This window comes from Hibiscus syriacus, unplaced genomic scaffold (assembly GCF_006381635.1).
Source record: "Hibiscus syriacus cultivar Baekdansim isolate YM2019G1 unplaced genomic scaffold, ASM638163v2 tig00110889_pilon, whole genome shotgun sequence".
Classification (NCBI taxonomy): domain Eukaryota; kingdom Viridiplantae; phylum Streptophyta; class Magnoliopsida; order Malvales; family Malvaceae; genus Hibiscus; species Hibiscus syriacus.
This window is the reverse complement of record NW_024062899.1, coordinates 187,440-215,041: the sequence shown is the minus strand read 5'-3', so window position 1 is coordinate 215,041 and position 27,602 is coordinate 187,440. Positions and strand designations below refer to the sequence as shown.

Below are 27,602 nucleotides of genomic sequence, written 5' to 3'. Positions count from 1 at the left end.
ATGAGCATCTAATTAGTTAATTGTATTTTAAAGCAAGTTAGGCAAAATACTAAATAAACAAGTCTATAAATTGATATCTCACCGATGGATTGTAGGAAGCATCCCGTCTATGAATCTCTCAGATAAGTTGGTGAAGAATAAAATAAAGGATGATGCAATCTGATCTTAAAGAAAAGGATTGCAGATCACGCAAAAGGTAATAATGTAACATTGCCTGTTTCATCACATAACCAATTAAATATTTTTGTTTGGAGCTGAACCTCTGGGAATTTAACAGTCCTATTTGGTTCTGAAGACACTACCACTGATCCATCTGTGGCAAATATAAATGTTTACCTTTCTTTCTATTCCTTAATGAAAAGCATCGATGCTGAACTCGATTATTACGAGTATATACATGCTCCAAGATAGAACCGAGAACGCCGCACTCCTCAACAACAGCGCATATCAGTTGGAGCAATCTGTTGCCTTAGATCATGATTAGATTCAGTCCTACAATGAATGAGTTAGTAGTTTCTATTCTCATCAGTGTAACCTAGGATCGGTTCAACACATTCAACTTGCAACGTCAAGTCCTTGATTCCGGCATCATGTAAGATATGCGACACTCGTGATTTCATAGCAGCCTTGTCAGTTCCTGCAGATATGTGAAGGTGAACTGTTCCAATGATATCCGAGTTTGTAAAGCTCCATACATGCAAGTTGTGAACACGACATACCCCTTTCATGTTTGTAATATCACTGATGGCCTTCTTCAAACCCTGCTCCTGCGCCCTTGGAACTCTTTGAAGCAAAATTTCAGCGGAGTTCCTAAGTAACGGGATAACTGATGATTAATTAAAACCGAAATGAATATTGAACATGCAGGATCAGCAACAAGCCTCCTTTGTACTTAATTAAGGGTCGATACAACAACTCCAACACTTCCCATGGTATCTGCCAGAACATGCAAGAAGATTCCCTCCATATTGTGGTCTATGTGTTGATGCTTGTGCTTCTGTCGTAAATTACCTTTAGGTTCGGAATAAAGAGTGTGGAGTGCAGGCCTTGATCATGATGGTGGGCACATCAGGTGGTCATGACTATGAGCATGATCATGTTTATGTCCATGGTCATGGTGATCATGATGGTGGGCACAATCATGGTTGTCATGACTATGAGCATGTTCACGTTCATGTCCATGGTCATGGTGACCATGATGATGGCAGAATCATGGTTGTCATGACTAGCATGTTCATGTTTATGTCCATGGTCCAGGTGATCATGATGGCTGGCACAATCATCTGGGGCTTGATTGTGATCATGGTCATGGTGGCCATGAAACTCACGTTTCTTGTGATCTTTGCCATGGTGATTGTTTCCGCGATGCTGGTTACTGTGATGGTGTTCATGGCTGGAGCAAGAATCAGGGCATCCGTCGGAAATATTTATAAAATCATGATGTTCAACATGACTTTCACGATCATGTGAATGCTGATGATGATGGTCGTGAGAGTGGGAAACAGAATGTGAATGCGAGTGCGAGCATGATCCGCCATGTGCATGATGATGCTCCTCATGAAAGAATATCAAACCGACCACATTGACAAGGAGCCCTCCAATAGAGACAGTTAACAGACTGTTGGTTGATATTTCTTGAGGATCCAAAATCCTCTCAAAGGATTCCAACACAATTAATGCCCCAACTAGAACTAGAAAAACTGCATTAGCATACCCTGATAGAATCTCAATCTGCCTCTACCATATTGAACTGACTATTAGCAGGCAACCGTGAAATATAAGAAGCATAAAGACCAATTGCCAATGCCGCACAATCAAACAACATGTGACATGCATCTGATATCAACCCCAGACTATTACTCATGAAGCCAGCAACAAATTCCACAACCATATATCCGGTATTAATCAATAGAAACAATGCAATTTTCCGAGACTTTCGCTCACACAATATATGTTGAATAGGTTTCATTATTGGCATACTAAAAGACTCGGAAGATTCCATCCCCAATTCAATATAACTCGTATAAACAGGATCCAGCTCTCGAACAGCAATGTACAACAACAAGCCGCACAACAACAATCCTGAAAGTGATAACTCCTCAAATAAAACAACTCCAATATAATAGTACAAAGTAACCACAAACTCCCTCCGGAAATCTTTAGAACTCATTAACTTATCATCATCATCACTGAAATTCTCACTCAAATCACACCGAAGACAACAATATTCATCAGAGGCCAACCTAAATTATCAATAGAAATATTGTCTCCCCCTTCACTTTCATAAACAAATAAACTAACCACAGCAGGAACAAAAAGCATAAGGGTAGTGAAAAACAATGAAATCAATCGAACCCTTTTTGGACCAAGCTGTCTAATGCTCCCCCCAGTCCATGGAAACCTTCTCATAACAACCTAAAAAATCCAGATAAAAACGGCAATAACATAGCCAAATTCTAACACAGCCTTCTCTAGGATACATGGAAAACCCAGTCTTATTTAAAGGAAAGCAATCTACTCTATCCCAACTTAGAGATAATAGCATCAACCCAATAAATAAAAAGAAAAACCCAATAAAGTGAGACCTTTTCTTCGGGGTTTTCTCTTTGGAAAAAAGCCTGCCAGCAAGGTTTCCGGATAGTTCAGCTAAGATCATAGCAGCTGTGCCAGTATCTAAGAGCTTGGAACCTGAAGTAAGATAATCGACAAAATGAAAGACTTGGAGAGTAGAAGTTTGAGCTGAGGGTTGGTGAGAGAATAAATTGGGAAACTAGGAAGATTTCTGGGGCTTTTTTTTGAGAAGAGGGTAAAAGAGAGAGAGAGGAGGAAGGAGAGGAAAGAGACGAGGAAAGAGAAAGGGAATAGTGAGAAAGAAGGAGGAGAAGAGCGGATCAAGGGATGAGAGTAAAGAGAGCGGAGGGAAAGGAGGAAAGAGGAGGAAAGAGAGGGAGGATTTCTTTTGGGAAGAAGAGGAAGCGATCGAAGATTGGAGGGAAAGGCGGTGTTTGGAGGGAGTTGCAATTGGGGTTGTGATGGAAAAGGATAGGAATACGGAGGGTAAGATCTCGGGGTGGGGGCTTGGGTTGTGAATCCGGTGGCTCGTGGAGGCGGAGAGGCGGTTGAGACGGTGGTGGTTTTGATGCTTCTTGTGATCCGCCATTTTGGTTTTTTCCTTTGGGTGATTTTGGGGTTCAAGTCGATGGGTCTAAATCTAAAAGACTCGGGCAAAACTTTTATATGAGATTTTCTGTTCTTCTTTTCCCTCAATTATCCAATGAAATAGTGAAACCTGTCCAGTTTAGAACTACAAGTGAGATGAACAGGTGTCATTATTTCATTGGAGATCATAACTAAAAGGATCCAATGAAATGCAAGTAAAATTTTGCTCCGATTTGCCGGGGCTGAAAATTATGACTTGACTCGGTCATACAGGGCAAAATGGCAGAAATAATTCATATGGGAGGTTTATTTCCCCAAATAATGCACTTTTCTTATTATTTCCTTAAATGGGATAAAAATCTATAGTACTTACCTGAAATTTTTGAGATCTCTGACGTCTTCAAGCCAAAATTTCTCATGCAAAGGGGCACGTGAAATCTCGACATCTTCATACTTAATAGGGTTGAGAAATTTTATTTTAACTAATAATTGAGGGTTCTCTCTTTATTCTAGAAATATAACAATTTTAAAATTTTTAGCTAGTATATACATTTAAAACTATTCCAAAATATCTCTAGTGAAATTATAATATTATTTTAAGTTGGATTGAAAATCTTTGTTCTATATTCAAATCAACTCAATTCTAACATTAAAAAAATTTGAGTTGATCTAATCTGACTTAAACCTATTTTTTTTTATAAAAAAAGGTATAAATTTTAAAAAAGAAAAAAAATTAATCTTAAGGAATCGATAAAAACTAGTCAGACTTAAATAACTTGACCATTCCTAGTTGCGAAGCACACTTTGATCAATAAACAGAATATATTCAAAGTTCGTTTGTTGCTGAATGCTAACAAGGATTTGAAAGTGTTGTATTTAATACATATGCTAATCGTGTTGCTCATACGCATGCTTAATGAGTTTTGTCGAGACCCAAACCTTGTTGGTTTTATTATGATGAACTTGAATGTATTAAGCCTGTTCAGACTTAAATAACTTGACCATTCCTAGTTGCGAAGCACACTTTGATCAATAAACAGAATATATTCAAAGTTCGTTTGTTGCTGAATGCTAACAGGATTTGAAAGTGTTGTATGTTAATACATATGCTAATCGTGTTGCTCATACGCATGCTTAATGAGTTTTGTCGAGACCCAACCTGTTGGTTTTATTATGATGAACTTGAATGTATTAAGCCTGTAATTCTTCTTGAAATAATGTTTTTCCTCCTTAATAAAAAAACATATTCAAGTAAATCAAAACTAATTTATAAACAATCATATATGACGAGATTTAAATCATAATTAATTATGAAGACTCCAGCTATTTACTCTAATACCAAGCTTAAATATTTAGAGACATATTTTATTTGTTTATTTGACAACATACTTTAAGATATACGTGCCAATTTTTAATTAAAAATAATTATATTAAAATATTGTAATGAATAGGAATTTAAGATTCATATTACTTGACTTTGTATCTAAATTCAATTGTTGAATAAAACAATAGCTAAAAGTTAATAATAAAAGTGAATTTTCTTTATCTAATCCTTTTATTACTTTTTTCAGATTTTGTTTATCGATGTTTAGAGACATTTTTTTACTATTCGCCATCATTAAAACTTTAACTTTTGACTTTTGGTTAACTAGGTTTGTTAATTTATGTTATTTAAATTTAAGGATTATATTAGATATGGTCCTATGGATATGAATTTCAGTATTTGAATATGGTTTTTCTTGAATTTTCTTCGTGCTTCCAATCTTGGCTACCAAATGGAGGAATCTCCGCCGTCACCGGGGTGACGATGGCAGAGGAAAACTCTGGGAGAATCCAACAGTAACAAGCGGGGTCGAACTGAGCCACTGATAATCATGAGGAAGATCCGCGTCCAAGATCTTGGCTTGACACAATGGTGGATCAACCTATTTTTTTTTCTGGAAATTTTATAAACTCAAAAAAGATTAGAAGATGAGAAACTGATTCAGATGCTGAGAAGAGCCAATTGAGATGGGATTTCGACGATCAAAATATCTGCAGAAATCAAATCAAGAATTAGGAAACCATGGAGAAAAACCCTCACAATCAAGGTTTTGGGAAAAATGATGGCTTATAAAGTCTTGCTGAACAGAATCACATCTATGTGGAAACTATCTGGGGATTTCGATAGTATCGATCTGGGTAATGGCTTCTATGTAGTCAAATTTCAGAATGCAAGCGACAGAATTAATTTTTTGACAGAGGATCATTGGAAGATTATGGATCATCACTTAACAGTGCAGAAATGGAAACCTAATTTCCACGCAAGTAGTGCCAGTATTTCGTCTACAGCAATCTGGGTTCACATTCGAGGCTTGCCAATGGAATATTTCGATGAAGGGATTCTCGCAAATATAGGGAAAATCATAGGTACTCCTATCAAGATCGATTATAGAACAGCTTGGTCAACAAAGGGTAAATTTTCTAGGATATGCATCGAAGTTGATCTAAATAAACCGCTGATTTCAAGAATTGAAATCGGAAATACTATCATTAATGTGGAGTATATCCATTTAATTTGTTTCAAATGCGGGATGGTGGACACAGGACAGAGCAATGTATTTTGAAGGCTTCAGAAGATTCGCAAAAAGAAAATCAAGATTCAACCCAACATGATCAAGAACAAATAAGTCGACAGGAGGAAGAATCGATCCACACAGAGAAACAAAACTTGGAGGAAAACAACGAGAATAAGGAATATGGCCCTTGGATGTTAGTTCAGAGAAGACGAAGGTTAGCCAAAGGGAATTAAAAATTCAAATCCAAATATGGGAAAAACTTAAAGAGGAAATCACTTCAGTATTCTAGAGAAGAAGAAATACAGAGCAGGAAAATCATTCTCAAAACTCGATTCCTCAAACATTCCCATAAGGGAAAGTGATCAAGGAACAATTTTCAAAGAGATAATCTTAGAAGAATGCAACGGGAACCAGGAATGTTGAGAACAGTAAGAAGAAGGAATTGGAAAAGAAGACAGAACAAGGAAGAGGGAACCGAAAAGCCCAACTTGAAAATGTGAGGAAACCAAAATTAGAGTAAGTAAATTGAAAGAATCAATTCTCTCGCAGGTAGGCTCCTCTAAAGATTTTGATGCTACTGAAAAATGAATATTGATGGCTAGAAGATAGAAGGAATGAAGATCGAAAACAGGAACAAGTAACCAGCAAAGCTCCAAGACAACAGATGGTAATGAAATGGGCCACATGGTCACGACCCTCCAAACCTCTAGAGAGGCAAACAACCACATAACTCTCGTCAATGAAAGTTACGTGGAATTGCAGGGGGATTGGGAACCCGAGTTTTACTAGAAATAGTTTGGATTCAATGAAAGAAGAGATCCGAAAGTTATTTGCCTTTTGGAAACGAAAGATGATTGGGAGGGAAAGCCTTCGGAGAAAATTAAAGCTTGACACAGTATTTGAAGTTCCGGCTGAAGGATTTAGAGGTGGTCTTGGCCTTCTTTGGGACACTAACGATATTGAGATTACCATTAGACATAATACGGATCATGTTATACATTGTGAAATGATAGAGAACGACAAATTTTGGCTAATGAGTTTTGCTTATGTTCAGCCTCATGAAAAAGAAGAAGAATTTTGGGAAGACCTAAGCTGTACTCGGACCAGAATAATGATCCTTGGATCAGTATGGGGATTTTTAATGACATAGCTGCTCTGGATGAAAGGAAAGAAAGTCAATCGAATAGAATCAACAAAATCCTGATGTTTAGAGAATGTTGGAATAGGTGTAACATTATGGATTCTGGCCGGATGGGTATGAAATTTACTTGGGTTAGAAATTAGAATGGGATTCCCACTCTTCAAAAGACTTGATAGACTTTTACACAACGCTGAAACTATTAATCTGTTCCCTTGCATTCGGCCTACCACTCATCAAAGATATTCAGATCATCATCCTATTCTTTGGAACTCTAAAGATTACGTTATTGATAAAAGCAGAAGGCCCTTCAGGTTCGAAGCGATGTGGCTTAACCAAGAGGATTTCAATGAAATTTTACCGAAGCTTGGAATAGAAAAAATAGCATATTATGGAAGCTATTGAAGAAACCAGTAAGCTGTGAAGATTTGAAAGAGAAAGCTTTTGAAAATATCTTAAAGAGGAAAAGGAAAATTAGAAATCGTTTAAAAGGAATTCAAAGTTTGATTCATTATAGCTACTCTAATTATCTTCAAAACCCGGAAAAAGAGCTGCTAGCAGATTATCAAGAGGTGCTGAACCAAGAAGAGATCTTTTGGCTCTAAAAATCTAGACTTGATTGGGTTTGTAAGGTGAAAGAAACACTCGATTTTAACATTACAATGAAGATCAAAGAAGAAATAACAGGATTTTAGGTTTGTTCGTGGATGATGATTGGGTTAATGATAAGCTTCTCTTGAAAGGCATGTGATCGAATTTTATAAAAAGCTTTTCAGACGAAAATAGATGGAAGACCTCAACCCAAGCTATAAGAATTTCCTTCCAATGTTAAACAACATGGAGAAACTTGATCTCAGTAAAAAAGCTTCAACGGAGGAAGTCAAACAAGCTCTGTTTTCCATGAGGAACCTAAAAGCTCCTGGCCCAGATGGAATTCAACCAATTTTTCTTAAAAAACAGTGGCCGACGATGAAACAGACCCTTCTCAATTTTGTGAATGAAAAGCATCGAAAACAGCAGGGGTGGAAAGAGTACTGAAAATCAATATGGTGTTGATTCCGAAAACAATGGATGTAAACAGGATTTATCTGTTTTGCCCTATTAGTTTATTTAATACTACTTATAAATTTTTATCTAAAGTTTTGATTAACAGACTTAGACCTATCCTCCAAAGTGTAATTGGGTCTTATCAAAACAATTTTTTATCTGGCCGATCTTCTACTGATAGCATTCTTCTTGTGCAGGTAGTAGTTCACTCTATTATGAATAGAAAAGGGAGTAAGGGAGCCATTATCATGAAAATTTATTTACAAAAAGCTTACGACAACGTAAATTGGAGTTTCCTAAAAAAGACATTGGAAGACTTTGGACTACCACAAGACACAATCTCCCTAATTCTTTACTGCATCTAAAACAGCAAAATTGAAATTCTATGGAATGGTGAAAGAACAGAGGGTTTCAAACCAAATCAAGGATTAAGACAGGGAGACCCCCTCTCACCTTATCTTTTTATATTAGTATGGATTATCTCACATGATTCTTGAGAAAGTGAATAATGGTTATTGGAAGCTTTGAAAATTACTAGAGGGGGAACTAAATTGAGTCATCTAGTTTTTTGCAGACGATCTCTTACTATTCATGGAAGCAAATAAGATTCAAGTAGGAAGAGCGAAAGAATGCCTAAGAAAGTTCAGTAAGGCTTCGGATCTCGTAATTAATCTCCAAAAGTCAAAGCTATTCATCTCCCCGAATGTACCAGAAGAGACTCTACCTATTTGGCTTCTATAAGCAAAATCCAAATCACTGACCATGGAACATACTTAGGTGCTCCCATCATTCATAAGAAAGCGAACACAAACACCTATAAACACTTGGCAGACAAAGTGATGCAGAAACTAGCGGGCTGAAAAGGAAAAGTTCTCTCTATGGCAGGAAGAAAAACTCTTATAATAGAAATGGTTGGAAGCTTCATACAAAAAGGATGTTCTTTGGTGCAAAATATTTGAAGAAAAATAATTTTGAAGTAAGAAGTTTATAGAGTTTGATGGAAATAGTAGAATGTCAAACGCGGGCAAAGGATTTCTAAAAACCAGGCATATCATAAATACAACAACAAAACCCTATTCCCATATGCAATGGGGTAAGAGGAGGTAGGATAGTAGGCTGCCCCCAATGCCAGGTTGAGAGCAGCTTCCGTGGAAGACCTCCTACAGTCAGAAAATTAAAAATAAAGGTAAAATGCAATGCATGTATAAATAAATAAATAAACACATAGTTGAAACAGCCTTCATATGTAGTCTACATATGAGCGTCTGTAATGGGCAGGCATATCATAAATAAAGGCTGTAAATGGAAAATCAAATCGGGGGTTCAAGTGAGTTTTTGGTATTGAAGACACTTAATTTCGACTATGAAAATTGAATTATAATATTACTATGTAATATTATAAATATAATACATATTTTGGTTCTTTTTTTCTACAGGCCCAAATATTACAAGTGGTCCAGCAGTGACCCAAAGCTCGCAACCCACCTGGAAACTAGGGTTTCCAGAACCCTAGTCCACGCGTTGCTTCCAACAGCGCCGCATGGCCGAGAATCCCACGCCTCACGACTCTCCCTCCGAGTTTCACGGTGCACGTCTCTCACCTCCAACAGTCCCGAGGCGTCCGGCGAATGAAACCCATTCATCACCAACAACACAAAGATTGCATTAGTGTTTTATTCGGTTGTAAATACCTAAAAAGGATTTTTATTCCTATAAATATAATTCAGAACCCATTGAGGGGGACGAAAATAACAAGAGATTTTTCACACGAAATAGATACAAAATCCTAGCAAATTCGCAGAAAATATTAGTGAAACAGAGGAATTCTCGCAAAGTTTTCGGAAGGAAAAGGTAAAAGTTTGTACCTTTATCGCTTTAGATGCTTGCATGCATGGTCTCTTCGTCATTTTGGTTCGAATAGAACCCAAAAGAAGCGTTTTAGCCGATGAACAAGGGGCGTTTTCAGGATCTTCTTTTGTAGATCTAGCCCCCGAGGCTCATTTTTTATAGAAAATATTTTGATTTTTGAAAACTAGATTTAAAAAGCTTTGAAAAACAAAGAAAAAATCTGGTTTTACCGCCGATGAACGGCGGCCGTCACCGTTCAACGGCGGCGGCAAGGCGACGCGGTGGCCGTGTTCTGGGAACCACGGCCCTTGTTCTTCATACTGAAGAACAGTTGAGAGAAAAGATAAAGGGGAGGGCGTTCTGTTTGGAGAGAAGGAAAAATAAAATTTTAAAACCAGATTTTGACACATATACACCCTGAACCCGCGTGTTTTTTAAGAAAATGGGGTAAACTACCCTTTTGGTCCCTCTCTGCTTTTAAAGAATTATTTTAACCCCGAATTTACTTTTGAATTGGTTTCTAAATCTGATTTTCTTTCAATTTAGCTACCCAACTTATTTTTGATTCAATTTAATACTTATACTGACCCTTTTATTTATTTCATATTATGTAATTATATATATATATATATTATTATATATATATATATAATATATATATAGATACAGTATTTCTATATATTTCATCTATATTTTTATTAATACATATATTTTTAATTAACTTTGGTCATTTCTTTATCTAGCTCTACGTCTTATATTTATATGTTATATATGTATTTTTTATTATTTACCAACCTTACTCATTTATCTTATAATTATATTTCTATTAACATTTTTTTTTTGTATTTATGTATATATATATATATATTCATTTTACCTATTATTGATATTTTCCTTTCTAATACTTTAATATATATATATTTCTCGTTTCATTCATTAATTATTTATTCCATTTTTATTTAATTTATTTCCCCTTTTTACTTTTTATTTTTTTCTTTCTTCCCCTTTATTTTATATTATTTTACTTTTTATATTGCCTCTGTTTTATTTCTGTCATTTTTTGTTATTCATTTTAATTATGCCATTTATTTTTATCTTAATATTTCTCTTGATTATGCGTTTCGTTTTCCTTCTTTATCTTATTGTCTTCATTTTTATTTGTTCTCCTCACCGTTTTCCCTAATGTTATTTTCACTACTTTTTAAGGGTATTTCCGCAAACTATCAAAGGTAAGTAGTTTGGATCGACATTTTTGTTTTACCTTTTGATTTAAAATTACAAGTTTCTTAATTAAAGACAACTGGAATTACGTAGTACCGAAAGGCGGTCAAGGGTGCTAATCCTTCCTTGACCGTAACCGACTCCCGAGCCCGACATATTCTGGTAAGACGCAGATCAGGTAAGAAAGAGTATCCGATCAACCCATTTATTTTTAAATAAATGATCGGTGGCGACTCCAATCCACATTTTTCAAGTCGAAGCCCAATTTCGGGGCCCAACCGAAAGACGGTTGCGACAGCTTGGCGACTCCGCTGGGGACACAGGTGAGTGAGTCAGGCTAAGGTAATTTCCAGTTGTTTTTTTAACGAAAATGGTAAGTTTAAATTTTAAGGTAATATTTCGATCCTTATTACTTATTTTTTTATTATATTTTTTCAAGTAAATAGTTGGACTGACCGTTTTCTAATGATTTCAGCTTTCCAAACATTTTTCATCCAAGGCTTTAAACCCGAGCTCCGAACCCGTTTTAAGTGGGGGTGAAAGCGACGCCTTCGTGTGAATTTATTCACCGTATGGGCCTAGCAAGTAGCCTTCGGGATTCATATACCTTATGCCTTCGTGTGAATTTATTCTCCGTATGGGCATAAGGGAATGTGTCCTCTCGAGTTTAACTTAGTCCACACAAGCCTGTGATGGGTTTCGGACTAAGGGTCTAGTCGGCCCAAGGGGGCGCTAGCAAGGAGAACTCGAGTACCGTTTTTAGAACCTAAACCGGGAGACTTTGAATAAATAGAGCCTACCCCAAAACCACATTCCAAAACCTATGACATTTCTTTCCTAACCTTTTTTTTGTGTCCTTATGTTTTTTCCTTTACCATTTATTTTTTTTAATTTATTTTTATTTATTTCTATTTTACTAACATTTTTGCCTTTGTGTTTGTTTTTAGCATTTGCATCATAACAAGAGGCCATTGATCCCTAAAAAGGTGTTTATTAAAACTCAAATAATCTGAATTCATGGACAAAGGTGTTGTAATACAAGAGATTGAAAACGCTGAAGCACGACTATGGTCCGAGAAGACTCAAAGTGAAAAGGGAGACAGTCTTCAAGGAAGCTATGTGTCAGAGTTTGTTCGCTACACCCCTATCAGCCTAAAACAGAACAATGTACAAGAGCTTCGAGATATCTAGGACAGTTGGAAGAATGATCGGAGACAGAAGTTCAGCCAACGATACGGTGACATTGCACTCTTTCTTCATGTTAAAACTGATGAGCCCTTAATCAGAGCCATGGTTCAATTCTGGAACCCGGGATATAGTTGTTTCACTTTCAACCAAGAGGACATGGTGCCCACCATCGAAGAATACACTACACTGCTGCATTGTGAAAGCATCAAGCTTGAGCGAGCCTACATTAAACAAATCAAAAGCCAGCCCTTCAAGAATGCACTGGCCAAAGTTGCAGGAGTAGATGAGAAATGGGTAATCGATCGGACTCAGCGTAGGCAGTGGAGAAGGAATTGAATGGATCCACAAAAGCAACTAATGAAAAACCACCCTGATGAGTGGAAGACTATAGACCTTTTTGCACTGGGTCTGTACGGTTTGATCATCTTTCCGAAAGCTTTGGGGTGCATTGACGCTGCCGTGGTGGAACTATTTGAGCAACTTTCTAAACGGTTAACCCAGCACCAGCCATCTTGGCCGAGACCTTTCGATCTCTCAACCATTGCCGAAGAACTGGCGGAGGAAGATTCACCGGGTGCATTCAGCTCCTCAGCTGGATTCACAGCCACTTCTGGAAGACTAACGGGGTTGCCTACCGCCGTTTTAGCACCACCTATTCACCTCTAGGTGAATTTATCACCTTAAAATGGCATGAAGGTGCCTCGAAGGAAAAATGGATGAAGGTCTTTACGCATCTTCAGGACCGGGATATTGTCTGGAGAGCCCCCTGGCTATTTCTCAGTGACGTTCTTTTCCGATGTGGTGACTGACACTGTGACCTTACTTGGACTTTGGGGAGCAGTCGGGTATGCTCCGTTATTAGCACTTAGACAGTATGGAGCACGTCAGTTTGTTCCAGCAACATGCGGGTTGGTTAGGTCAGAGTTTGAGTATCACGACGACAGCTATAAGAAGATGATCAAAGAAGCAGCCGATTCGTGGAGAAAAGTATTTCAGATGGATGTTGTAGCTGCCAGAAGCATGCTCACTCCGGATTATGTGTAGTGGCGAAGATTGATAAAAGAATGACAACATCCATGTGCCAGACTGTGATGACACCCGAACCATGGAAGAACATCTCAGGCATGTCCTTTCTGAACTCGAGATAGCCAAGACCGAGTTTGAAGCCGTGAATAGCTGAAGCAAAGGATAAAGGAACTTGAAGCCGAGCGCTATCAGTGGAAGCTAGATGCTGACTCTCAGAAAGACCGGGCAAATAAACTGGAAAGAGAACAGAAAAGAGTCTGTTTTGAGTTCGAAGACTTAAGAAAGGGGTATCAAGATAAGGTCAAGGATAACGCCAAATTGAAGGTAACCTCTGAATACTGGAAAGACGAAGCTCATAGCCTGAAAAGGAAGTTTGAGGGGCCGGATGAGAAAGCTTGGAAGGAACAGATGAAGACTGCCCAAAGACGCTTGGCAGATAGTCAATATCAGAACCAGCGCTTGAGAGTTCGGGTAGCTGACTTAGAAAAACAACATGAGAAAGATGGCAAGACAATAGCTGAGTTAGAAGCTATTGTAGATGGGTTCAAGAGGCAAGCAAACGAGCTTCAGATGGTGCCCTTCGACGGAGGATTACAATGGCGTTTCCGTTGGGAACAAGCACAACGAAGGGTGAGGGCCCGAGACGCAACCATCCGAGATTTCCTGGATCAAGTGCAAAAAGCAGTCCGTCATCTTCACAGCCTAGCAAGGGAAGCTGGTGTGGTTCGACAAGGCATTCAACCAGTGACAGATGAAGGCAGAAGACTTGTCAACCTACTGGAAGTTGTTCGGGGTCTAGAGGATTTAGTCCGAATGTACCTCTAATTTTTTATGTCTCTAAAAGATAAGACATTTTTGTCTGAACAAGAGTTATTTATAATAATGAACACTTTTCTGGATCAATGCCTCCAATTGCATACATCATGCATTGCATTTCTTGCATTTTATATTTCATGTCTGTTTATTTTATTTTCCATGTTTTTACATTCGTATTAACTAACAGAACATGTCTCAGACACCAAGCTTACCACCGCAAGCAATACGCATCACCCTCACAACACTCGTGTAAAGAAAAACAAATGGATGTCAGAATGGAAAAACTCGAGGAGAACATGGCAAGACTTCAAAAGGAATGGAGGACAAGATGGCTCAGAACAGTCAACGTACCATGGAATCCATAAAGAAAAGCACGGAGTCCCTAGTCGACCAGATCGTGGCTAAGTTATCTGGTTTACAACAACAGACAAGTGCATCCGGAAAAGCTCCATCTAAGGGGATAACCATACCACCGACCCCACAAGTGGTTGCCTCATCCGGACCTTACCCGGACTGCAAGGTGACTCATCTGCCGCTAGAGGGAAAGTTGTATCAACGGCAAATTTACAGACTTCTGCGGCAAAGCCTGACAGTCATCTGGACGACTGCCCTATCCCGGATTTTGACGAGGAGGATAAGGCGAAGATGGAAGAAAAGATCAGGATGTTAGAAGACCAAATGAAGATGGTCCAGGGAGACCATGATTATTATGGTGTTGATGCGATGGAACTAAGCTTGGTTCCCGATTTGGTGCTTCCACCAAAATTTAAGGTTCTTGAGTTTGAGAAGTTCGACGGGAACAGCTGCCCTTCGGCCCATATCACTATGTTCTGTCGGAAGATGACAGGGTACGGGGGAAATGACCAACTCCTGATCCATTGCTTTCAGGAGAGCCTGTCCGGTTCAGCTACTCGGTGGTACAACCAGCTTAGCCGGACTCACATCAAGACGTGGAAAGACTTAGCCAAGTCTTTCTTGGAGCAGTATAAGCATATCAACGATATGAGACCAGACCGGGTCATATTACAAAGCCTAGAGAAGAAACACAATGAGAGTTTCCGACAGTACGCACAGAGATGGATTTTATCTGTGCAAGTTCATCCACCCTTGGATGAAAAGGAAACAAGCTGTTTGTACAGACCTTGAAGGCACCTTACTTCGGGCACTTGGTAGCAATCACGTCGGGAAGTTTCTCAGATTTAGTCATGGCCGGTGAAATGATCGAGTTGGCCATTAAACAAGGAAAGATTGAGGGAGGAGACTCCAGTAAAAAACCTCCCGTGAAAAACAAAGAGCGAGAGATCAACAATGTAAACACCTACAACGTCAGCAAGGGGGTTACGATCTCAAGCTCAAATTCCACAGCAGCTGTGCCATCCGGTACTTCTAGACAGAATCAGAGAGAACCAAGAAGGGAAAGGGAAAGGGAGCAATTCGAGCCTATTCCCATGACATATAAAGAATTATACCAACAGCTCTTCGACACTCATGCAGTGTCGCCTTATCCTATGAATCCAATAAGTCCCCCTTACCCGAAATGGTATGACGAGAGCGCTCACTGCGAATACCATGGCGGTGTGCAGGGGCATTCGATTGAAAGTTGTCTCGCATTCAAGAGACTTGTGCAACGAATGCGAAACAAGAATTGGATCACTTTTAACTCTGGAGCACCAAACGTCGCCCAGAATCCCTTGCCCAATCATCAGGAGACAGGAATCAATGACATTACTACTGAAGGGGGAAGGAGAATTAAATCAAGTGTTTCAGAAATTAAAACTCCTTTGGCTTGGGTATGGAGCAAAATGGTAAATGCAGGATTTCCTGCACCATATTCAGATACGACAGAAAATGAAGATGGTAACCATTGTTGTTACCACAACAAAGAAGGGCATAAAGTGCAGGATTGCCCAAAGTTCAGATTTTTAGTCCAGCTCATGATGGATCGGAAAGAGCTGGAGTTTTACGAAGAAATTCAAGAGTCCTTGGAAGCAGATGTTTGTGCCACTGGAGAATCATCAGACAGAAGATTTGGTAGGGGTAGTCCTTCCCCTAAGGCAAGCATGACAGTAACAACACCAGCCAAGGTGGTAATCTCAGCACCTCGGCCTTTTCAATATAAGGACAATCGGCAAGTGCCATGGAAGTACGAATGTCAGGTGAGTACTTCCGGAGGATGTAATAGTAAAATGGGACAAAGACCACTTGAGCCGTTCAAAGAAGATGTGCTAGTTGTCAATGAACCTATAAAGGAGGAAGAAGCTAAAGAGTTCCTCAAGATCTTGAAGCACAGCGAGTACAACATTGTAGAACAGCTCCACAACTTACCTACACGTACTTCAATGCTAGCATTATTTTTAAGCTCGGAAGCACACCGAGAAGCGCTATTGAATGTCCTTAATCAAACGTTCGTGCCACAAGACATACCAGTCAGCAAGATGGATCGATTGGTGAACAGTATTCAAGCTGATAATCTCATCTCGTTTTCAGATGATGAGATTCCATCCGGAGGAAGAGGCCGAACAAAGGCGTTACACATTACTACCTACTGTAAGGGGCACGCTTTACCAAGTGTCTTAATCGATAATCGTTCGACCCTGAACGTGATGCCTTCGGTTACATTGAAGAGGCTACCAATAGATACCTCTCATATGAGAGCTTGTCAGAATGTGGTCCGAGCATTTGATGGGACCAAAAGAGATGTAATCGGAAAGATCGAGGTACCATTGACCATCGGACCAGCCACCTATGATGTTGAGTTCCTTGTGATGGATATCATGCCGTCCTATAGCTGTCTTTTGGGAATGCCGTGGATTCATCAAGCCGGTGCAGTACCCTCCACGTTGCACCAAAAAGTTAAATTTGTCATTGACGGGGCCTTAGTAATTATCAACGTTGAGGAAGATATCGTGGCAAGCATGACCACGGAGGCTCCATCCATCGAAGTAGACAAGGAAGCGGTAGAATGTTCGTTCCGCTCCTTGGAGTTTGTGAATGCCACATTCGTGGCGGAAGGAAAGAAGATTCCAAGACCCCGACTCTCCAAATGCACAAAGATGGAAATCAAGCAAACCTTGGGCCGAGGCGGCCAGGACTGGAAGAGGTTTTGGGAAATATTTGCAAGGAATGATTAATCATGTCCTTCCGATTTCAAAATTAGACCAGTTTGGGCTCGGTTTCCAGCCCAGTTATCATGAAAAGAGAAAGGAGATCCAAAAGAACCGGGAGAGAAAATTAGCCAGATTGACTGGAAACGGACTCAAATGGAAGCCTATGACATTCCCACCTCTTTTCAGAACATTCAAGTCTGGTGGTTATGTGTTTGAGACCACCATATCCGAGTTAGAAACGGCTCTGGAAGATTGGAACATCAATGCCGTGACCATAGAGGATGTTGACAACGGAGATAGATCCGGGATATGCCCTCTGCCACCTGGGTTCGTGCCTAGCAGTTGGTCGGTGGAAGAACTACCTGTGGTTTACAAGAGTCTTTCAGAGTAATATTCGAACTATCCCTATTTGCCTATACCCGGGGCAATAGGTGATCTTTTGTAAGGGTAAATAAACATTTTGTTTAAGGTTAATAAAAGATGCATTTTTCTTTTTCCAGGGCAAACAAATTTTTCTTTTATTTTTTGAATTCATTGTCTATTTCCTTCATTCCAGTACTTCATTTCCACTTACCCTCGAAGTTAATTCTTGTCTGTTCCGTGTGGGATATTATCCTCTCATACATGCACATTCTTCTTCTTTCAGGTCCACAGATAATGATAATGTAGACACTGATGATCCTGATCAGGAAGTGGGTTTTGAATCAACCATTTGTCTTGGGGAATTTGATGAATGCGATAATGAAGGGGAGTGCAACTTGCCTACTGAATTGTTGAGGATGATAGAAAGAGAAGAAAAGCAAATACTACCACATGAGGAGGCGATCGAAATCTTAAATTTGGGCACTGAAGAAGATCGAAAGGAGGTTAAAATCGGCACAACTCTTTCGACTGAAGCAAGACAAAACCTGATAATCTTACTTCAGGAGTACAGATATGTGTTCGCTTGGTCGTATCAAGACATGTCGGGACTAGACACAGATATGGTAGTTCACAAACTGCCAATCAAACCAGAATTCAAACCTGTGCAGCAAAAACTGAGAAGAATGCGACCAGAAATGCTCCTTAAGATCAAGGAAGAAGTTAAGAAGCTATTTGATGCCGGTTTTCTTCAAGTAGCCAAATACTCGGAGTGGGTGGCCAACATAGTGCCTGTAACGAAGAAGGACGGGAAAGTACGCATGTGTGTCGATTACCGGGACCTTAACAAGGCAAGTCCCAAGGACAACTTTCCTCTGCCACACATAGACACTCTGGTGGACAATACAGCCGGGAACGCCTACTTTTCATTCATGGATGGATTTTCGGGGTACAATCAGATCAAGATGCATCCCGAAGACATGGAGAAGACCACTTTCGTCACAATGTGGGGAACTTTCTGTTACAAAGTGATGCCTTTCGGATTAAAGAATGTTGGGGCAACATATCAGAGAGTTATGGTGACCCTATTCCACGACATGATGCACAAAGAAATCGAGGTTTATGTCGACGACATGATTGTCAAGGCACAGACTGAGAATGAACATATCGAGAATTTGAGAAAGCTCTTCCAGAGATTGAGGAAATTCCAGTTACGGCTGAACCCTAGCAAGTGCACCTTCGGGGTGACATCCGGGAAGCTATTAGGCTTTGTAGTCAGCAGAAAAGGCATTGAGGTTGATCCTGATAAAGTTAAGGCTATCCAGAGTCTACCTCCACCACGGACATTAAAGGAGGTCCGAGGTTTTTTAAGAAGATTGAATTACATAGCTCGGTTTATATCTCAGTTAACCGACAAGTGTGATCCAATCTTTCGCCTTCTTCGAAAAAACAGCCCTAGAACATGGGATGAAAACTGTCAGATTGCATTCGAGAAGGTAAAAGAGTACTTATCTCACACTCCTATCCTGATGTCCCCTATCCCAGGCAAACCTCTGTTCTTATATCTCTCCATATTCGAGAACTCCATGGGGTGTGTCCTGGGTCAACATGACGATTCCGGAAAGAAGGAAAGAGCCATCTATTATCTAAGCAAGAAATTCACCGATGGCGAGATTCGATATCCTCCTATTGAGAAGGTTTGTTGTGCTCTGGTCTGGGCTACAAAAAGACTCCGGCAATACATGCTGTATCACACTACTTGGCTGATTTCCAAGTTAGATCCATTAAAATACATGATAGGTGTACCTGCTCTATCCGGAAGGTTAGCCCGATGGCAGATGCTTTTGTCTGAATTCGACATCGAATATGTGAGCCAAAAGGCGGTAAAAGGCAGTGCCATATCCGATTTTTTGGCAAGCAGAACTGATGAGAACTATGAGCCGCTGGACTTTGATTTCCCAGACGAAGACTTAATGACCATATCTTTAGAAGAAGCAAGCATTTCAGCGGACAGTTCCTGGAGAATGCACTTCGATGGGGCATCAAATGCACTAGGACATGGCATCGGGGCAATCCTAATCTCCCCAGAAGGGAATCACTACCCATTTACCGGCAGACTGAACTTCGATTGCACCAATAACATGGCAGAATATGAAGCCTGTGTCTTGGGAATTCGGGCTGCCCTGGGGCAAAATATAAAGATCTTGCGGGTGTATGGAGACTCAGCCTTAGTAATCTATCAGCTCCGAGGAGAGTGGGAAACCAATGATATAAAGCTGTTAGAGTACCGAAAACTAGTGTTGGATCTGCTCGAAGAGTTCGACGAAGTCACCTTCCACTACGTGCCTAGAGAAGAAAATCAAATGGCTGACGCTTTAGCTACCTTGGCAGCCACATTCAAGGCTGGCGGGGAGTCTGAAATGATGCTAATTAACATGCAGTCGTATGAGTACCCGGCTCATTGTTACCAAATTGAAGAAGTGAAAGACACTAAGCCTTGGTACTACGACATTCTGCAGTATATCAAGCATCAGAGTTATCCAGAAAAAACCACTGAAATCGAGAAGAGAACCCTTAGAAGGTTGGCAGCTGGATACGTCCTTGACGGAGAGGTTTTATACAAGAAAGGCCATAACCAAGTTCTGTTAAGGTGTGTCGATGCTGAGGAGGCGAAAATGATAGTGGAAGAAGTACATGATGGAGTTTGTGGAGCACATGCAAATGGGCATATGATGTCAAGACAAATAATGAGATGCGGATATTTTTGGTCCACACTGGAAAGCGATTGCATCAATTATGCTAGGAGATGTCATAAATGTCAGATTTATGGAAACAAGATAAATGTTCCACCTCATCTGCTTCATGTAATGACATCACCATGGCCTTTCTCTGTGTGGGGCATGGACGTTATCGGGTAAATCCATCCGAAGACTTCGAATGATCACCGTTTCATTCTCGTAGCAATTGACTATTTCACGAAATGGGTAGAGACTGCGTCATACGCCAGTGTCACTCAATCCACTATTTGCAAGTTTCTGAAGAAAGAAATTATATGTCGGTATGGTCTACCTAAAAAGATTATCACCGATAACGCAACAAACTTAAACAACAAGATGATGAGTGCTGCTTGCGAACAATTTAACATAAAACATCACAATTCCACTGCTTACAGACCAAAGATGAACGGAGCAGTAGAAGCAGCAACCAAAAATATTAAGAAGATAGTGGAGAAAATGACTGAAACTTACAAAGACTGACATGAGAAGTTGCCTTTTGCTTTGTTCACTTATCGAACCTCGGTACGAACTTCGATTGGGGCAACTCTATTTTCACTAGCCTATGGAATGGAAACAGTGCTACCCATTGAAGTCGAGATTCCGTCTCTCAGGGTCTTGTCAGAAGTCAAACTGGATGATGCAGAGTGGGCACAATCCAGATATGATCAGCTTAATCTGATAGATGAAAAAAGACTGAAAGCCATTCATCATGGTCAAATCTATCAGAAACGAATGATCCGAGCACATGACAAAAAGGTGCGCCCAAGAATATTCCGCGAGGGAGATCTAGTGCTAAAAAGAATTTGGCCAGTCCAGAAAGATTTCCGAGGAAAATGGACGCCAAATTGGGAAGGACCTTATGTCGTGAAAAAGGCTTTCTCCGGAGGAGCCCTCATCCTGGCTGAAATGGACGGACCTAAACTGTCACATCCCATCAACTCGGACGCAGTCAAGAAATACTTCGCTTAGGATGAAAACCCGAGAGGGCGTCCTAAGTTGAAAAAAAAAAAAGAATGTTTAGGGTGAAAACTCGAAAGGACACCCTAAATTGAGAAAGAAAAAGAGGAAGAAAGAGAATAAAAGAAGAGAAAATAAGGTAAGTTCAAGATGAAAACTCGCAAAGGGCGTCCTGCAACCAATGATGAGCCCAAGTTGAAAACCCGGAAAGGGCGATTTGGATATTAACAGTGGAAATATCCCGGCACATGAATCTTGTACAAACTCAACAAATCGGAGAAATGTTGCACTCTCTCAAACGTTGTCGTATTTTCAAAAATCCTTTGGCAAAGGCTGCATTCAAGGTCACCAAACGACTTTTCAGCTCAGAAGTGCCCACATTATCGATATCTAAGACGTTCATTTACACATCATCGTGTATTCGTTTTCTAGAATGTTTGCCATGTATTATTTGCCCTTCTCCTCCCTTATGAATAAAGATCATCTTTCCTCTCATTCCTTTTGAGCATCTTGAATTAGATTTAAACCTAATGATTTATTTATTTTTTATGAAAGATAATCGCATATTACTGTACAAAGATTCATTGAAAAGTACAGGTACCCAAAAGCCGATCAAGGCTCATGCACATACTTGAGATAGTTGAGGAGTATCTCCCAAATCAAGAAAAAACAGAATGTGCACATCAGATTTAAACATTTGAAGAATTCAAGTTCAGAGATCGGAACTTCAAGCTTTCAAAATCAAGAGTCAACAACGACAGGCCACCGGAGATCAAGATTTCTCTCCAGAGCCCAGAATAACATATGTTGCCTATACATTTTAGGCATACCTAAGAGCATGACATCCCTAACATCGCATATATGCATATCTTTGCAGGTTTTACCCAAAGTCAATTTCAACTTCACAACGAAGGATATTGGACTCCAGACAACGCAAGTTCAACTTCACGATGAAGGGACCGCTGGTTGTCAACAAACATTTCTCAAATACAGAGCCAATTTCAACTTCACAACGAAGGATATTGGACTCCAGACAACGCAAGTTCAACTTCACGACGAAGGGACCGTTGGTTGTCAACAAACATTTCTCAAATACAGAGCCAATTTCAACTTCACAACGAATGACATTGGACTCCAGACAACGCAAGTTCAACTTCACGCTGAAGGGACCGCTGGTTGTCAATAAACAGGTCTTACCCAGAGTCAATTTCAACTTCACAACGAAGGATATTGGACTCCAGACAACGCAAGTTCAACTTCACGACGAAGGGACCGCTGGTTGTCAACAAACATTTATCAATTTCAGAGCCAATCTCAACTTCACAACGAAGGATATTGGACTCAGACAACGCAAGTTCAACTTCACGACGAAGGGGCCGCTGGTTGTCAACAAACATTTCTCAATTTCAGAGCCAATTTCAACTTCACAACGAATGATATTGGACTCTAGACAACACAAGTTCAACTTCACGACGAAGGGACCGCTGGTTGTCAATAAACGATTTCCCAGTTCCAGAACCAGTTTCAACTTCACAGTGGAGGGTATTGGACTCGGAACAATACTTGGATTTCAGCTTCACAACGAAGGATATCCAATTCTCAGACTCAACCTCGCGACGAGAGAGTCATTTCGTGATTTAAAGTGACAAACCAGTTTCAATATCGGATTTCAACTCTCGAACTGATAGCATTCGATATGGACGAAATTTGTGTCTTTTAATCTTTGCTCTATTGTCGTTACACGATAATGAGCAAAGAGGGGCAACTGAAGACACTTAATTTCGACTATGAAAATTGAATTATAATATTACTATGTAATATTATAAATATAATACATATTTTGGTTCTTTTTTTCTACAGGCCCAAATATTACAACTGGTCCAGCAGTGACCCAAAGCTCGCAACCCACCTGGAAACTAAGGTTTCCAGAACCCTAGTCCACGCGTTGCTTCCAACAGCGCCGCATGGCCGAGAATCCCACGCCTCACGACTGTCCCTCCGAGTTTCACGGTGCACGTCTCTCACCTCCAACAGTCCCGAGGCGTCCGGCGAATGAAACCCATTTATCACCAACAAACACAAACAGATTGCATTAGTGTTTTATTCGGTTGTAAATACCTAAAAATAGGATTTTTATTCCTATAAATATATGTAATCAGAACCCATTAAGGGGGGACGAAAATAACAAGAGAGATTTTTCACACGAAATAGATACAAAATCCTAGCAAAAATTCGCAGAAAATATTAGAGTGAAACAGAGGAATTCTCGCAAAGTTTTCGGAAGGAAAAGGTAAAAGTTTGTACCTTTATCGCTTTAGATGCTTGCATGCATGGTCTCTTCGTCATTTTGGTTCGAATAGAACCCAAAAGAAGCGTATTAGCCGATGAACAAGGGGCGTTTTCAGGATCTTCTTTTGTAGATCTAGCCCCCGAGGCTCATTTTTTATAGAAAATATTTTGATTTTTGAAAACTAGATTTAAAAAGCTTTGAAAAACAAAGAAAAAATCTGGTTTTACCGCCGATGAACGACGGCCGACGCCGTTCAACGGCGGCGGCAAGGCGACGCGGTGGCCGTGTTCTGGGAACCACGGCCCTTGTTCTTCATACTGAAGAACAGTTGAGAGAAAAGATAAAGGGGAGGGCGTTCTGTTTGGAGAGAAGGAAAGAAATAAAATTTTAAAACCAGATTTTGACACATATACACCCCCGAACCCGCGTGTTTTTTAAGAAAATGGGGTAAACTACCCTTTTGGTCCCTCTCTACTTTTAAAGAATTATTTTGACCCCGAATTTGCTTTTGAATTGGTTTCTAATTCTGATTTTCTTTCAATTTAGCTACCCAACTTATTTTTGATTCAATTTAATACTTATATTGACCCTTTTATTTATTTCATATTATGTAATTATATATATATATATATACACGTATTTTCTATATATTTCATCTATATACTTATTATTAATACATATATATTATTTTTAATTAACTTTGGTCATTTCTTTATCTAGCTACTACGTCTTATAATTTTATATGTTATATATGTATTTTTTTATTATTATTTACCAACCTTACTCATTTTATCTTATAATTATATTTCTATTAACATTTTTTTTTGTATTTATGTATGTATATATATATATATATATTCATTTTACCTATTATTGATATTTTTCCTTTCTAATACTTTAAAATATATATATTTCTCATTTCATTCATTAATTATTTATTCCATTTTTATTTTATTTATTTCCCCCTTTTACTTTTTATTTTTTTCTTTCTTCCCCTTTATTTTATATTATTTTACTTTTTATATATTTGCCTCTGTTTTTATTTCTGTCATTTTTTGTTATATTCATTTTAATTATGCCATTTATTTTTTATCTTTAATATTTCTCTTGATTATGCGTTTCGTTTTCTTTCTTTATCTTATTGTCTTCATTTTTATTTGTTCTCCTCACTGTTTTCCCTAATGTTATTTTCACTACTTTTTAAGGGTATTTCCGCAAACTATCAAAGGTAAGTAGTTTGGATCGACATTTTTGTTTTACCTTTTGATTTAAAATTACAAGTTTCTTAATTAAAGACAACTGGAAATTACGTAGTACCGAAAGGGCGGTTCAAGGGTGCTAATCTTTCCTTGACCGTAACCGACTCCCGAGCCCGACATATTTCTGGTAAGACGCAGATCAGGTAAGAAATAGGGTATCCGATCAACCCATTTATTTTTAAATAAATGATCGGTGGCGACTCCAATCCACATTTTTCAAGTCGAAACCCAATTTTGAGGCCCAACCGAAAGACGGTTGTGACAGATATGATTGGTGGTTCGGCTAAGCACCTCTAAAAGAGCAGTTTCCTGAGATTGATCTTGTTAATAAGTTGGAGAAAGTGGCGTATTATCGTTCAGAGAATTCAAATTGGGGGCATGAGGAAAAGGGCACTTTCTCTGTTAGATTGGCGTTCAAGAAAATTATCAATAGAAATCCAAATGACCAGAATGACACTTCATTCAATTGGATTTGGAAGATAGACTCTATTGAGCGAGTTAGATTCTTCATTTGGATATGTTGCCTCAATAGACTGAACACGAACGAATTAAGAGCAAAGAAACAAATGACAATCGAGATAGACTGTAAAGAGTGCCCAGGGGAAATGGAATCGATAGAACACGTAATAAGATATTGCAAAATTGCAAAAGAAGTGTGGAGTATTTCAGATCAGGAAGTCTCTATGAAACCTATTGACTCCTCTGATTTTATAGTTTGGATGCGAAGAAACAGTTCGTCTAAAAAGGAGCTGAATGGCATTATTAGTTGGGGCACTCTATTCTCTTGTTTGGTATGGGGAATATGGAAAGAACGCAACGAAAACATCTTCAATGCAAAAAGCAGGAACCTAAACCATATTTTTAAATATGGCCTCAAACTTGCTATTGATACTCTAAACGCGAAGAATTACAGCAACAAAAACCTTACCAGAGAACCCAGGTGGATATGTTGGAGGAAACCCCCAGTAGGATGCTATACCCTAAACACGGACGGCGCTTGTAACAGGTCAACAGGATACGCTGGAGCAGGTGGCCTGATAAGAGACGATAAGGGAGATTGGGTTACAGGATATTTGATTCATCTAGGGAAATCATCATGTCTGTTAGCAGAAATTTGGGAATTGAAAAAAGGCCTTACCAAAGCAATAACTCTGAATCTGAAGAACCTGATTATCGAAATAGATTCGAGGGAAAGCAGAAGAACACGAGGACCCCCAAATCAGTTTGATGATAAATGAGTGCAAAAGTCTGATAAAAGAAATAAAGGTAAAGGAGATAAAGCATATATTTAGAGAAAGTAATGGGTGCGCTGATGGTCTGGCCAAGATAGAGATTAACGAAAGAGGAAGCAGAGAGTTTTACGAGAGTCGCCTGGAGAAATTTTGGATGCTTTCAATCTGGATAGATTAGGGAAAGATACCCTAAGATGGAAATAGGAAACGGTGTCGTTTCCATTTTTTTTTCCTTCTTTTATACCAAAAAAAAATATTTGAATATGTTTAATCTTTTTATATTTTTTTTATTTAAAGTAAATTTCTGACAAACATGTGCCAGCGCGTGTGCCAAAAAGTAAATACTTTATGTTATTTTTGAAAATATAAATTTAAAATTTTAGATTCCATTTACTTGTTCATTGTATATAAATTAGTTTAGGTTTTAATATAATTATATACTTAGAAGTACTGAATCAATCAATTAATGTGATTAGGATGAGATAAATTAGATATTAAAAGTTTATGGAAAACTTTTATAAAGATTTTAAAATTAACACAAGTAAATTTATTTTATTTTTTATACAAATACAAATAATTTTGGAATGATTTAAACATGTTCGTTTTTTAGTCTGGACAAAAGGAGCAACTGCCTAGACTAGAGTCTCCTCTTATCTAGTCTCTCTTGCGTAGGGTCCAACATTATAAACTCACATATACTTAGAAATGTCATCCAGCTCAGTTGGTAGAGCATAAGGATCTTAACCTTGGGGTCGTGGTATCGAGTCTCACGGAGGGCATTTCATAATTCGGATGTCTCTTACGGAAATTGCTCTCAACCTGGCGTTGGGGGCAGCCTACTATCCTACCTCCCCCTTATCATATTACATATGGAAATAAGGGTCAGCTAATTTTTATATACTTAAAAATGATAAATTATGTATTTAGTCGCTTACATTTTATTTTTTTTTTGTTTTAGTCATTTATTTATTATTGTTTTTAAAATCTTACTTAACATTATATATTTTTTGTTACGCATCATTTAAAAATTAACGATGATTTTGATGTGGCATTCTAAAATTATTTTTTTTACTTTTCATTAATTATTCTTTTATTATTTTTTGACAAGATAGAGTTAGGAGTAGATTAAAATCTAACTTGGGTCCTTTAAAGATGATCATGTTTATTTTGTGTGAGTAGCTTAATGTTAAATGAAATTTATTGATTTTTTGTTTAAAATTCGATGTATTTATTAGATAGTTTATTAAACGTAATAAAAAAATAATTTACAAGTAAATTTATTTAGTTTTGCTTGTTATCACGATTCAATTTTTTTCAATACTTTTTATAGGTGCTTAATTTCTATGTTCGTCTCGAACCACTTAAATCTTAGAGACGAATATGTGTTTAAATTTTAAATCAAGTCTACATCCACTGTTTTTAGTTAATCACGTTAAAGATTTCATAGATTCATTGTTAAAGATTTCATAGATTCATTAATTTGCATTGTGTAGTCTTATAACTCTATCAAGATTTACAACACCCTAAAGTATTGATTACACACTGTCTTAAAGAATAGTTATAAAGAGAAAACTATAAAAATCATCCCAATGTAAATATATTTGGACAAGTTCAACTCA

General features: G+C 38.6%; 1 long non-coding RNA gene and 1 pseudogene across 1 annotated transcript; both read right to left on the bottom strand.

Moving 5' to 3' along the window:
• Positions 1-203: 203 nt before the first annotated feature.
• LOC120144359 lies at positions 204-3,160 on the bottom strand (annotated as a pseudogene).
• A 1,587-nt stretch (positions 3,161-4,747) lies between these two features.
• On the bottom strand, positions 4,748-26,130 carry LOC120144394. Its single transcript, XR_005518028.1, has 3 exons — positions 25,890-26,130; positions 25,680-25,785; positions 4,748-5,193 (listed from the first exon to the last, which is right to left on the bottom strand). It is a non-coding gene; the product is annotated as an uncharacterized LOC120144394 (long non-coding RNA).
• Between the last annotated feature and the right edge of the window lie 1,472 nt (positions 26,131-27,602).